The sequence below is a fragment of the Cherax quadricarinatus genome, chromosome 47, assembly GCF_038502225.1.
Source record: "Cherax quadricarinatus isolate ZL_2023a chromosome 47, ASM3850222v1, whole genome shotgun sequence".
Classification (NCBI taxonomy): domain Eukaryota; kingdom Metazoa; phylum Arthropoda; class Malacostraca; order Decapoda; family Parastacidae; genus Cherax; species Cherax quadricarinatus.
In genome coordinates this window covers 19,744,390-19,759,134 of record NC_091338.1, presented here as the reverse complement: position 1 = coordinate 19,759,134, position 14,745 = coordinate 19,744,390, and the positions used below count along the sequence as shown (strand labels likewise).

At 39.1% G+C, this 14,745-nt stretch overlaps 1 protein-coding gene across 1 annotated transcript in view; it reads left to right on the top strand.

The window, feature by feature from the left end:
* The first annotated feature begins 281 nt into the window (after positions 1 to 281).
* LOC128696475 (uncharacterized) overlaps positions 282 to 14,745 on the top strand; it is a 144,178-nt gene continuing 129,714 nt past the window's right edge. The window contains exon 1 of the mRNA XM_070094746.1: positions 282 to 633. The gene's annotated coding sequence lies outside the window, so the exon portion shown is untranslated. The remainder of the gene's footprint in view (positions 634 to 14,745) is intronic.

Sequence of the window (14,745 nt, the reverse complement as noted above, 5' to 3'; positions counted from 1 at the left end):
TTCTAAGATGCCGAGAGGGGTGGGGCGCTCGTCGCTTAAGAGAACTGATCACTCCCATAATGTATCGTTCACCTCATACATCTACTAGTCTTTAGTCACTTTAATATATAAATATTAGCAACCAGCGCAATACATATAAAAAAAACAACGCTGTTTTGAAAGTAGAGTGACTAAAGTTAAATATTTTTGAGGAGTGCTTAAGGGTTATATAAGGGTAGTTATGGGGAAGGAAGAGTGAAGTATTAAGGAAGGAGGTGGAGTATAGAGGTGGTTGTGGTGGAGGGTGGACAGAGCTGCGGCCAGACAGCGTCCTCGTACCATAACAAACATGGCGCTGCTTCACAGGGAAAGTTGACCGCAAATATGACCCAGTTCGGTGGATTTAACACACCCCCAGGTCCTTAAAATCTCCGAGTCGATGTAGAGGAGCCTCGGGCTTACACAAAGGGAGTGTGAGAGTTGAAGATGCAGCCTCCAGCGGCGGCGGCAGGTGGCAAGGAGCTCTGAGGGACTGTGTGACCTGAAATATTGCAGACACTTGCTACTGCAAGAGTGAATAATTAACTGGGCACGTGAATCCTGACGTTGATCCTTCATAACTGGCACTCTTTACTCTTTCAGTCATGAGTGAGGGTAAGTTGTATACCGGTGTGTTAACAGTGTTAATTACGAGGTGAGGAGGAGCGTGTTAACAAAAGGTCAGAGGGTGTTGTAAGCAGCTAATTTTAGCAAGTGGCTGCTGCTGCTCTCGTTATTGATGTTATCATCCTAACTTAATATTGCATTACATTATATAACATTGCATTATAAACCAAGCTTATCAAACATAGTGTGTAAAACTTGTCTCATAGTATTGATTTACTACTGGTGTCTGCTGCTGGTGGATATGTCACTCTTGCTCTCTGGGTAGTTACCTTTGGTTAAATCTTCATAATTTGTTACCATTGGAGGCCTATAAAAATTAAGCCTAATGCAGTCATTGTTGAAATGGATTATGTGGTAATTCTGTTGGCTCGCAACGGTAGCACGTGGCCTAGTGGCAAAAGCTCTCGGTTTACACTGTGAGTGTCCGGGTTTGATTCCCGGCAAGGGTAGAAGCATTGGGCATGTTTCCTTACACTGGTTGTCCATGTTCACCCATCGGTAATAATGGGTATCTGGATGTTAGTTGACTGGTGTGGATCGCATCCTTGGACAAAACTGACCTATTTGCCTGAGTTTCTCTGCATAACAAATGGCTTTCTGTATAGTAGTATGTCATTGATGTCAGCTAGGTCTGTATACCTTGTACATGTATTATTATATTAAGGGCCTGGGTTTGTTACTGGAATAACTGGAAATTTTTGATATCATTTCCTTGCACCTATTACCCATGTTTACCTAGCAGTAAATAGTACCCGGGTGTTAACCGACTGGTGTGGGTCACATCCTGGCCCATGGCCTGGTAGGCAACGCTCTCGCTTCATGCAGTGTCCCCGTGGTTTGATCCCCAGCATGTCTTCAAGAAGGCACTGGACAGGCGCCTAAAGTCAATGCCTTACCACCAGGGCTGTGGTTCATACGTTGGTTTGTGTGCAGCCAGTAGTAACAGCCTGGTTGGTCAGGCCCTGATCCACTGCGAGGCCTGGTCACAGATTGGACCGTGGGTGGGTGTTGACCCCCGAAACCCTCTCCAGGTATACTCCAGGTGTGAGTGGAAACATTGGGCATGTTTCCTTACATGTTTTGTCCTGTTCCTCTAGCAAGCAAGTAGGTACCTGCATGTTAGTCAGTGGGTGGGTTCATATCCTGGAGGAAACAAGATTGAGGACCCAAATGGAAATAAGACAAACAATACCTCAATGCTCTGACTTTCTTAGTTTGTCCTGGGTGGCTAACCCTTCGTGGCTAACCCTTCAGGGTTAAAAATCTGACAAAATCTTAAAGGACCCCAGTGGAAATGGGCTGTTGCTTGGCTTTCTTTGATTATCCTGAGTTAGTCTTGTTCATTTTGTAATTGCTGGTATGAGTAGTGTAGTATTGTTCATATTGTTAATGAAGTCAGTTACAAGTTGGTCGTCTCTTAGGCCAAGGTTGATGTTGAAGTCTCCTGCTAGTAGTAGGTGGTGCTTATTCATTTGTGTATCTCTAATCAGTGCTGTTAGTTTATCACTAAAGGCTGGGATATTAGTACGAGAGAGACATGTTGTATATGGCCCCAATTGTTATAGGATTTTAAAAAATTTTTACAGAGAAGTTTGCAAATATATTTTCACCATATTCTTCATTGAAAGATATGATGTTGTTACATGATAGTTGATTAGAATATTAGATGGCAGTACCTCCCCCAATTTGTTCTGGCCTGCAGTTGTGGTTTGTTGTGTATCCTGGTAGTGTGTAGATGTTTATTGTGTCTTGCTAAGCCAGGTTTCAGTAAGAATAATACAGGAGAAGGTTGTCTCTAATGAATCTATGAGTGCCAGGTCATCATAGTGTTTATTTAGAGATCTAATATTGTAATTCAAAATTGTAATATTTCTGGCATTGCTGAGGAAAGTACTGGCTTCTGCTGCTGTGTAATAAAGGCAGTCGCTCTCAGTTAAATGTTGACCGGGATTTAGATTATATAGGAAGGTATGGTATTTATTAGGTTTGTCAGGAAACAGGACAAATGTTAGTTGGTTTGGTTTGGTAAGGCTTGCCAGGAAACAGGACAATATGTCCTGATGTGGGTTTTAGTCATTCGATGACCCACTGCTGGAGCTTTTGGTCATCTGACCTAGGCCTTCTGCTGGTTTACTGGTCAACCCCTTTAAAAATCATGGTCACAATTATAAACATTTTAGTAGTCTTCAAATGTTTCCAGGATCTGTCTTATATAGCATGCCAGTGATGTCAGCTTGTAAAAGTTATTATTATATTGCTCCTTATTACATATAATTTTAATAATAAAAATATATACTTTGTTTATTTGTAAACTGCACTATGGTAAATTCCTCATATAAACCAATGTAATTACGATGTAAACATATTAAACCTTAGTTAATTAATCCTTGTCTTCTTGATTATTTGGTTAGCCTTAGTTAAATCTGCATAATCTTGTAGTTTGGAGATTAGGAAGTACAGAGTTGCTAAAATTATCATCCAGAGGACTGTGAAGGGATTGTTGAGGTGGTTTGGTTATTTGGAGAGGATGGAGCAAAATAGGATAAGGAGGGTGGATAAATCTGTAGTGGAGGGAAGGAGAGGTAGGGGTTGCCCCAGGAAAGCTTGGAGGGAAGGGGGTAAAAGAGGCTTTTGTGTGTGAGGGGCTTGGACATTCTACAAGTATGTGTGAGCATATTAGATAGGAGTGAATTGAGGCAAGTAGTTTTAATGACTTGTCATAACAATAATAATAAATTTATTTTGACATGATACATGGTTGTACAAAGGAGTATAATAGTTGAGTGTACATATATGCCAGAAGCCCCTTGAATGCAGAGCATTTTGGGCAAACTTAAAATTAACTTAAGATTAATAAGGCTATAACATTAAATGGTCATTAGACAAGTGCAGTGAGTACAAGAGAATTAAGTATTAATAGGTAATGATGTATGGATTTAATAAGTCTAATATAAAAGTTTAGTAGAGAATAATTGCAGGTTTGAATTATTTTATAAAAATTACAGTATTACAATAGAACAATTTAAGCAATTTACAATATGAAGTATTACAGTTGAGTATTTAAAATGATGAAATTTGAACATTATAATTTTGAAGTATTACAATAGAACAGTTTAAACAATTTACAGTATGGAGTATTACAATTTAGTATTCAAAACTGTGAAATTTGAATATCGTAATTTTGAAGTAATGAGTACATGGTTGAGCAATCTTCAGCACAATAATCAGTATTAAAATTGAGACATCATTAGTACTTTTTTGTATAGCTTTTGAGTAACTGGTAGGTATTAAGTATGGTTTGTCTGTTTAATTTTGGGTGATGAGATTTCTAAGTAGGGCCTTAAATTGATTTGCAGGCAGGAGTCCTTTAGTGTGTTCTGGTAATGAATTCCAGATCTTTGGGCCCTTTATGTGCATAGCATTTTTGCTATGCACATAAAAGGGATATCAAAGAGTGATTTGATTTGTCTTGTATTATGGTTGTGTGTTCTGTTGTAGTTATCAAGTAGGAGTTTGAGAGGAGGGTTTATATTTGAGTGTAGTGTTCTGTGCATGTAGTAGGCACAGTAATAAGTGTGGATGTTTTGTATATTAAGTTAAGACCCTTGAAAACTGGAGAAGTATGCTATATAGTTTGTAATCAATCACACTACAGCTTTTTGTTGGGGTATTAACCCTTTCAGGGTCGACAGGCCCTCTCAGAGACTTGTTCTCAGGGTTGGCCAAGTTTAAAAAAAAATAATAATAATTTTTTCATGTGAAAAGATAGAGAATCTTTTCCTGATCATAATGACACCAAAAGTATGAAATTTGATGGAACACTTACGGAATTATACTCTCGCGAAGTTAGCTGTCTCAACTATGTTTATGCATCGGCGATTTCGCCAACTTTGAGCCCTATTTTCGGCCATTTCCTGTGTACTAGTCGACAGAAATCATATCTATTTCACTAGAACTCCATTTTTTCTGTAGAATGAGTACAAGAAACCACCCATTTACCAATTTCAACTATCCAATACAGTGGTCAGAATTTAGCAATTTTGCCAATTTCACACAAATTTCAAAAGATGCCAATTTCCGAATAGGGTCCAGAATAAACAAGAAAGACATTCCTGGCACTAAAATAACATTTCCTCTGTTCATTAGTTACGTCCCCACGCCCCTCTTACATTCTTTTGCTTTCCACTTTGAATTTTTATTCTCACAAAAAGATAGAAGATTTACTGTTATGCAGACTACTGCATTAGTGTAGAAATGGTATAAATAATATCAGCGCATTTGTGAAAGAATATTAGACTCACCAGTTGACGTGTATTGGACGCATAGCATGATTTGTTTACTTTTGAACTTTGGTAAAAATCGAACATTTCTGCTACTTTGAGCTCAATTTCAAGGTACTTTTCTTTGTAAAACCAGTCAAAATCAACTCAATTTCTGTAATATGTCTTCCATTCTATAAAATGAGACCAGGAAAACTAGAATACAACAATAAATACCATACGAAAATACAGTGCAAAGTCGCTGTTTTAATCCAAAAACACGGTCAAACTTTTTTTTTCTCATTACGCACTGTGTGCTGCAGGATTTTTTTTTATACTGCGCACACTGACCACATAGACCCATTCTTTCATATGTAGGCCTACCAGCTTTCTCTCACTAGATTTGAGGGCGCTAGAATTTAGGCGTACTAGTACGTCAAAAACCCTGGTGTGTAAGCCGTACTAGTACGGCCAAAACCCTGAAAGGGTTAAAGGTTTAAGGTGATTTGCTGTGGTTGAGCCCCATGCTCAAATACCAAAAATCATATATGGCTAGCCCAAGCCAGGTATTAGAAATGAGCCACTTTGTCTTTTTTGGGGGTTATCCTAGGTTCTCTACACATATGCTGCTATGTATGATAATCTATGTAGAGAAAATAGCTTTTTTGTTTCAGTTTTATGGTGCAGTACGAGTGTATATTACAGTTAGCCATGTGCTATACTCCATTTTCTCTAATATAAGTCCAACAAGACAGGGATAGGAGAACGGTACTTGTATCCCATATCCTCTTCATACCTCCGTTGAACTGCTTGGTATTATGCCAAATATTATTCATTCTGGAGTATTTAACATGCTGTCTATGTTATTAATATTGTTAATTATGTCATATTAGATCAAATGTGATAGGTAAATAAGCCGTAGTGTTGATATTAGCATAATAATAAAGCGTATTCCCCTGCATCACGAGACTGAGCTCATGGCAACTGACAGTGGCTTCCAAGCCACCTTATTTTTAATGAACAATGTACTGTGTAGGTGCTTTACACAATGAGAAGCATTTCTTTTATTCATTGGAACCCTGGCTAGGGCTAAAAGTAAGCAGGTTATAACAATGAATGGAGAAAAAGAAATTGGAATGACTTGTGCAGCAAGTAGCACCACCAAACAGTACCAGCAGTTTGGTGTGGCGCTCCTGGAAATTTGAAATTATGCTAGCCAAAATTAGTGCCGAATAACTGATGGAACCGGATGTCTGATTGCCGGATTTGTGATGGCAGATCTGTACATACTGGATTCTATTGCTAAGATATAATTTTAGGTAATCGAGAGAGTGTCCTCTGACCCCGTAATATTCAAGTTTTTGGTGCAATAGGTCATGGTCAACTGTATCAAAAGCCTTTCGTAAGGCTATGAAAAGTCAAAGGGGAAATTCATTTTTTTCAAGTGTTCAGTTTCAAGGTCATTTTCATGGTGAAACCAATCAAAATCATCTCTATTTCTGTAAAATATCTTCAGTTCTATCACATGAGTCCAAGAAAACGAGAATACAACCATAAATCCCATATGAAAATACACCTTAAAGTTGGTGTTTTAATCCAAAAACATGGTTGGAGTTTTTATTTTTCTCATTATGCACTGTGTGCTGCAGGATTTTTTTATACTGTGCACACTGACCACAGACCCATTTTCTCACATGTGACCTTACCAGCTTTCTCCTGCTTGATTTGAAGCTGCTAGAATTTTGGTGTATTAATACGTCAAAAACACTGGCTCGTAAGACATATTTATACGACCAAGACAGTCATAGGGTTAACGCATTATCTAATTCATACTCGGTGAAGAGGCAATCACTCATCAATATTTTGGCTCATAAAATTAATCAGTTTCAACATTTCTTCAAACACACACACACTTAAGTTTTTTCTAATACGAGATGGAAGGTTTTCATGCCTGGATGTTTTAGACCAGTCATTTATGAGGTCATTTGCTTTTTCAAGAGGAAAGGGATAAGCAACATTACCAGTCATTTTCCTGGTTATTTTATTTATACCTTTCCAAGCCAGACTTAAGGGGGTAGACCTATTTAGCCCACTAACAAATTGTTTCCATTCCTGTTGCCCAAGTTCTTGCTTTCTGTTCCTTGCATTTCTTAGTGCAGCTTGGAACGTTCTGAGCGGGTCTGGGGTTCTACATTCATGGTATGCTTTACCAATCCTCCTAGCTGTGTGTATTAAATTGTGTAGCTGTGGATCATTATAGTATTTACATTGGTTTTCATTGTCATTTATAGTGGAAGGTTTATGTTTTCTTCTCCATAATAGTGGGATTATATTAAATACATGTATTGGTCACAAGAAGGAAGTGAAATAAAACATAAATATACCTAATTTTCAATCATTTGCAAGTCTGACAACAAAGAAATAAAGAATGGGCTAATTTAGTAATGAAGCTGATAGGAGACCCACAACACATGAGAGTCTGTAATGTCTTAAGCCTATTTAACTCTTTCACTGTGTGACACACCTACCTATGTCACTAAAGCCAGTGTTCCTCGTGTAGCTCTATATCATGAGCTCAGCTCATTCAGTTAAGCTATGAGCAGTAAATTTTGGCCTAGATATGAGAGAATGAATGTGTGTGGTGACTATGCATAGTGTACAGTGGACCCCCAGATTAAGTCATCATCAGAATAAGTAACGTTTTTTCATCAAAAAATTGGCTTGGTGAACATCACTGAACTTGGTATAAGTCATTTGTGTCAGGGCCTGAGTGGCCCTGACACTCCATGTACAGCCAGTGTGCCATTGTTTACCAGCCAGTGAGGACAATCCCATGCATTCATACAATACATTTTGTATTATTCCATTCTTTTTAGTGCTTGTAACTGCTAAATAAGCCATCATGGGCCCAAAGAAAGCTTCTAGTGTCAGCCCTTTGGTAAAGGGCTGAGAGAGAAGGGAGAATGTGCCTTTTTTAGTGATTCTGCAATATGTATGATACTAAAGCAGCAGGAGTCGATAAAGGCTATAGCGGCAGCGAGCGATAAAGTGTAGCATTAACAGTGTAGCAAGTAAGTTAAGCAATTAATCGATAGAAAAAGGACAGCACAAAACTGACTCCTCCATTGTTGGTGGAGGTATACAAGGCTACTGACTAACACTGCCGCCTCTGCTGCCTCTTGCTGCTGCCTTCACCACCACTGTGTAAGGCTTATCATTCAGTGGCCCTTATACATGTACACCCAATAAGAAACAACACACCACCACTCATGACATTCTTAATGCCATATTTTATTCATTCTAGAGTATATAGTATCATGTTTCTATGTTATTAATATTGTTTATTATGTCAGATGAATTGTGCTAGATAAATAAGCCATAGAGCTGATATTAGTGTCATATTGAAGGACTATCTTGTCATGTCTCCCCACACAATTCCTAACATACACCAGAAACAGACCTCTCTGGAACACTTTTTTTGAGAGACAGGGGTCCAGTGACTCTCAAGCTGGTCCTAGTGGCATTAAAAAACAAAGGAGGGAAGTAACCCAGGATAAGGACTTGGTACCTGAAGTCTTTATGGAAGGGGATTTCCCTTCCAAACAATTGTAAACTCCTCCATCGTCTCCCCTCCTCTCATCTTCCATACATCACCATGTCCTCAATAAAGGTAAGTGTGATGTTATTATTGTTTTATTCTTCATGTATCATTGTTTTCTGTGTAGGTAAATGTATATATCATGTAGAAAACATTTTTTCTAATACTTTTGGGTGTCTGAAAGGGAATAATTGGATTTCCGTTATTTCTTATGGGGAAAATTAATTTGGAATAAGTGAGATTCAGGATAAGTCACTCTCTCTGGAACGGATTAATTACGTAATCCGGGTGTTCAATGTGTTAATAATTTTCTAAAAAAAAAAAAAGCTATCTCTATAACAAGCATTGCCCTAAAAAAACTAAACAGATCACAGCTAAGAGACTGAACAGTCCCTGGCTTACACCCAGCATCCTTAAATTCATTAACACAAAACACCTATATGAAAAACAGTACAGAATGGGTCAGATAACTAGAGACCATTCTAAACATTACTCGTCAGTCCTTGCTAGCCTGATGAGAAGGTCAAAAAGATTGTTTTATGAAAACTGATTACATAACATAAAAGGTGATATGAAAAAGACCTCGAAAACCCTATCCGAAATTCTAGGAACTAAAAAGATATCCAAAAACAAAACAATCAAACAAAATCAGACGATCCTCCTACTCCCACCAACTGAAACAGCAAACAGACTCAATGTTTTCTTCTCCACCATAAGAAAGAATCTAGTTAGCAAAATCCCAATGTCAAAGACAGGGAGCACAGGCAAGGTGACTGGCGCTTATATAGGCATCAGTGGATAGGGACATGTAGCAGATGAGGGCATAGTCACTGGTAAGTGGGATTCCCCAGTGGAAGTAGGTCATACCCAAAGGGATGGGTTAGTTGTTGTAGCCATGAAGAAGGTCATGTAGATGCCCTCTGAACCAAGATTCTATGTCTTAGAATCTGTATTGATAAAGCCACTGGATGGCGAAACGTCTACAATGAAGATAACCAGATGTTGCACATGTGTCTTAACTTTCATCTTGTTGGTATTGTATACCTTTCTTGCACAACTTGTCAAGACACTGCAACATCATGGAATCTTGGTTCAAAGGACATCTACATGACTTTCATGGCTACTACAACAACTACTACAACTTACCCATCCCTTTGGGTATGACCTACTTCCACTGGGAAATCCCACCTACCAGTGACTATGCCCTCATCTGCTACACGTCCCTATCCATTGATGCCTATATAAGTGCCAGTCTCCTTGCCTGTGCTCCAGAATCTTTATGACCACGGTGCTCTCCACACCAGCTCCAAGGCTGAGGAACTGATTAGCTCATCTTTTGTATACTATAGTTCTGCTGTCTTCTAGTTATGTCATAGAATCTGTATTGATAAAGCCACTGGATGGCGAAACGTCTGCAATAAAGATAACCAAATGTTGCACATGCGTCTTAACTTTCAGATTACAGTGGACCCCCGACTTAGGATATTAATCCGTTCCTGAGAGCACATCGTAAGACGAAATTATTGTAAGTCGAATTAATTTTCCCCATAAGAAATAATGGAAATCAAATTAATCCGTTCAAGACAGCCAAAAGTATGAGAAAAATTTTGTTTACCACATGAAATATACATTTTCCTATACACAAAAAGAAGGATACATGCACAATATATATTGTGTATGTACTAGTGTACTAAATGGAGAATAAATGACACCTTTATTGAAGATGTGGTGATGAGTGATGAGACACTGTGTCCTGGGAGTGCCTTTTCCTCCTAAGTAATGTAGGTCCTGTTTGGCATTTTCTTCCAGAACAGGCCTTATCACACTGTGTATGCCACTACGATTCTTAAATCTCTCAAACCAACCTTTGCTGGCCTTAAATTCACCAATGTGAGCACTAGTTCCAGGCATTTTTTCCTGTTCACCTGAGTGTTAGTAGCATGTGTGTCACATCCTGGGGGACAAGATTAAGGACCAATGACACACTGACTTTCTTGGGTTATCCTGGGTAGCTAACCTTCTGGGGTTAATTGTTTCTTGGTATTCTTTATAAGCCACACCAACAACAGTCTCCACATCATTGAGTAGTACAGCTGACCGTGGTACAGCAGCAGCAGCAGCTGACCGTGGTATGATAGTATTTCGATAGTATTTCTCACCCTTTTTACCACAGGGTTGGCACTAGAAACTTTCTTTGGGCCCAGGGTGGCTTATTTAGCAGTTACAAGCACTAAAAACACTGGAATAATACAAAATTTATTGAATGTATGCGTGCAACCATCTGCCTTGGCTTGTAAACAATGTCACACTAGCTCAGCTGAGGTGCTCAGGCCAGACGGACCAGACCGCCGCGTTCGGGATGAACGATGTAAGTCAAGTTTTTCAACTTAGGTCGGGGTCAAATTTTTACACTGACAAGTATCTTAAGTCGGTTTTATCGTAGGTTGAGGCCATCGTAAGTCGGGAGTCCACTGTACTTAACCCTTTGAGGGTCGACAGGCCCTCTCCGAAACTCGTTCTCAGGGTCGGCCAAATTTAAAAAAAAAAAAAATTATTTTCTCTTATGAAAAGATAGAGAATCTTTTCCCGATCATAAAGACACCAAAAGTTTGAAATTTGATAGAAAACTTACGGAATTATGCTCTCGCAAAGTTAGCGGTCTCGGCGATGTTTACGCATCGGCGATTTTGCCCACTTTGAGCCCCATTTTCGGCCAATTTCACTGTACTAGTCGACAAAAAACATGAATATTTCGCTAGAACTCCATTTTTTCTATCGAATGGGTGCAAGAAACCACTCATTTATGAAATCCAACTATCCAGTACAGTGGTCAGAATTTAGCAATTTTGCCAATTTCACACAAATTTCAAAAGATGCCAATTTCCGAATAGGGTCCAGAATAAACAAGAAAGACATTCCTGACACTAAAATGACATTTCCTTTAGTCATTAGTCATGTCTCAAGGCCCCTCTTATATTCTTTTGCTTTCCACTTTGAATTTTTATTTTCACAAAAAATATAAGATTTACTGTTATGCAGACTACTGCATTAGTGTAAAAAATGGTATAAATATTATTGGTGCACTTGTGAAAGAATATTAGACTCACCAGTTGACGTGTATTGCACGCTTGGCACGATTTGTTTACTTTTGAAGTTTGGTAAAAATCGAACATTTCTGCTACTTTGAGCTCAATTTCAAGGCACCTTTCTTTGTAAAACCAGTCAAAATCATCTCAATTTCTGTAATATGTCTTCCATTCTATAAAATGAGACCAAGAAAACTAGAATACAACAATAAATACCATACAAAAATACACTGCAAAGTCGCCGATTTATTCAAAAAAAAATGGTCAAAGTTTTTTTTTTCTCATTATGCACTGTGTGCTGCAGGATTTTTTTTAGACTGTGCACACTGACCACATAGACCCATTCTTTCATATGAAGGCCTACCAGCTTTCTCCCACTAGATTTGAGGCCGCTAGAATTTATGAGTACTAGTACGTCAAAAACCCCTATGCGTAAGACGTACTAGTACGACGAAAACCCTCAAAGGGTTAATTTTAAACTCTTGCAAGTTATAAGTGAAGTTTTTCTTGGTGCAGAACTTGGGCATCACTGTCCTGGAAAATATTCTTTGCCTGATATATCCATCTCTTGCATTCTGTTAAGTCACTGCAGTGCAAGCTTCAGTCATCAGTTTTATCCCTTTCAACAGCTTGAGTGTTGTTTGGCCACTTGGGCACCTCCAGTGGAGTCTCAATAATTTTCAGAACCTGTTGATCTGATAGAGAAGCAATGAAAGGAGGCTCAGTTTTGAGTTCAGTCTTCCAGTCAATCATTCAATGATAGTTCTTTGCTTGCCACTTTAGTTTGGGAATCACTACTTTTCTTGAGTTGACAATAGGAACCACATTGTCTTTCTCTTCATCGTCACTGTCATCCTCATCATTAGTGTAGATTAACAAGTCCTCGTCAACAGGACTAGCAGAATCTTCTTCATCCTCATCAGAGCTCTCAGTACTTTCTTCTGTCTGCTGATTCTCTTCTCTAATTTTTCTTATCATTGAGACAGCTTTGTCTCTCACAGTTATGTCTTCATCAGCACACTTATCAAGAAGCAGCTGATCTGTGTGAGCAAAGTAGGAATTTCTTTAGACAGTCTACTTTACTATCATCTTTTCTTTACTGTCAGATGTCTCATAAATTGCAGTGACTGAAAGATGTTCTTGGGACCATGTGTGACATAAGGGTGCAGCTTGATGCAGAACCACATTGGAGCACTGAACTTTAAATTCATAATAACGACTCTTTTCAGCTCCTGACTGGGTCTTGATGTTACCACGTACAGCCTAAGGCTCCTACTCCATAAAGCATTCCACCTTAACACCCAGGGTGGACCTGGTTCATGAGCAGCCAAGTCATCATTAACCATACCTATGATCACTCCTTTGAAAATCCTATACAAGTATTTCTGGCCCCAGGAGAGATCCTCTGCCACCTTGTCATGCAGAGCAGGGAAATCAGTGAAATTGACTGGCTGGACAGCAACAACTGGCAGCTCAGACAGAGGATCCTTGATTTGCTTGCCAATGGGACCTCTCCAGTGCTCAGGACCACTTGGCTTACCATCGTAGTGGTAGAAAACAGCCGAGAATGGCAGCTCATTTCTATGAAGCTAACAGATGAAGGTAAAGATGTTTATTTTGACAAATTACATGGTTGTACAGAGGAATATAATAGCTGGGTGTACATGCCAAAAGCCCCTTTGTATGCAAAGCAGTTCGGGGCAAACTTAGAGATAAAATAATGGACCGGATGACCAAGCAACTTTTCAAGATGATGAATGGCTCCATTGTCAGCTCCAACGTTTATGTTGGTTCCGTCACAACCATCAAATACAACAGGCTGCTGAGTTAGTTTCTGTTCCACCAGAAATGTATAGATAGTATTGGCAATCTCCTTTCCATGGCCTGACTTGGGAGTCACATGAGTGAGATGTGTATTGAGTGCCGGGCTCCACCATGATAACATAATGATTTTTCACCACTATCTTTGGACTTCATTTCTTGGTCTTCTCATTCTTTGTCATTACACAAGTGGAGGTCTTATCACCAAAATACAGTGGTGCGATGTTTTCCAAGTTTGCTATCTCATTTTCTTGCCTCTCCATTCAGTATTTGTGTCTACCATCTCATAACTTCTGTGGTCCAATAACTTGACTTCTGTCATCCTTGGTGATAATGCCATAATCCATTAAGGTGGCAGTAGCAATGGCAGCTCCAGTATAATCACTGATCAAGTATCGGTCACATGTGGCTGCCAGTGTGGGGAGTCTTGTTCTGTTCTGCTGTGAGCTGCTGGCAGTCAGACCACTCAAGACATAGTCAGCATCAGTATCAACAGAAAGGCTATCTCTGGCATCAGTTGAATTATTGTGAGAATCAGAAACTTCTCCAGCTACCGGTTCACTCTTTTTTCCAGCTGCTTCCGGGCTTTGGCTGCATCCTGCTCCTTTTTTAACCCTCTGACTGTTTCGGTCATATATATATGTCTTACGAGCCAATGTGTTTGACATACATATACAGTGGACCCCCGCATAACGATCACCTCCGAATGCGACCAATTATGTAAGTGTATTTATGTAAGTGCGTTTGTACGTGTATGTTTGGGGGTCTGAAATGCACTAATCTACTTCACAATATTCCTTATGGGAACAAATTCGGTCAGTACTGGCACCTGAACATACTTCTGGAGTGAAAAAATATCGTTAACCGGGGGTCCACTGTACTCAAAAGTTCTAGCGGCTTCAGATCAAGCGGGAGAAAGCTGGTAGGCCCACATGAGAGAATGGATCTGTGTGGTCAGTGTGCGCAGTATAAAAAGAATCCTGCAGCAAGCAGTGCATAATGAGAAAAAAAAACTCCGACTGTGTTTTTGGATTAAAACACCGATTTTGAGGTGTATTTTCATACAGTTTTTAAGGTTATATTCTCATTTTCATAGTTTCATTTGATAGAATGGAAAACATATTATAGAAATGGAGGTGACTTTGATTGGTTTTACTGTGAAAAGGATCTTGAAATGGAGCTCAAATTAGGGGAAATGTTTGATTTTTGCCTATGTTCAAGAGTAAACAAATGATGTCATTGTCCAATAAATATCCAACTAACCATTTTAATATGCAGTCACGAATGTGTTGACATTATTTTTACAATTATTACAGTATTGCAGTAGTCTGCGTAA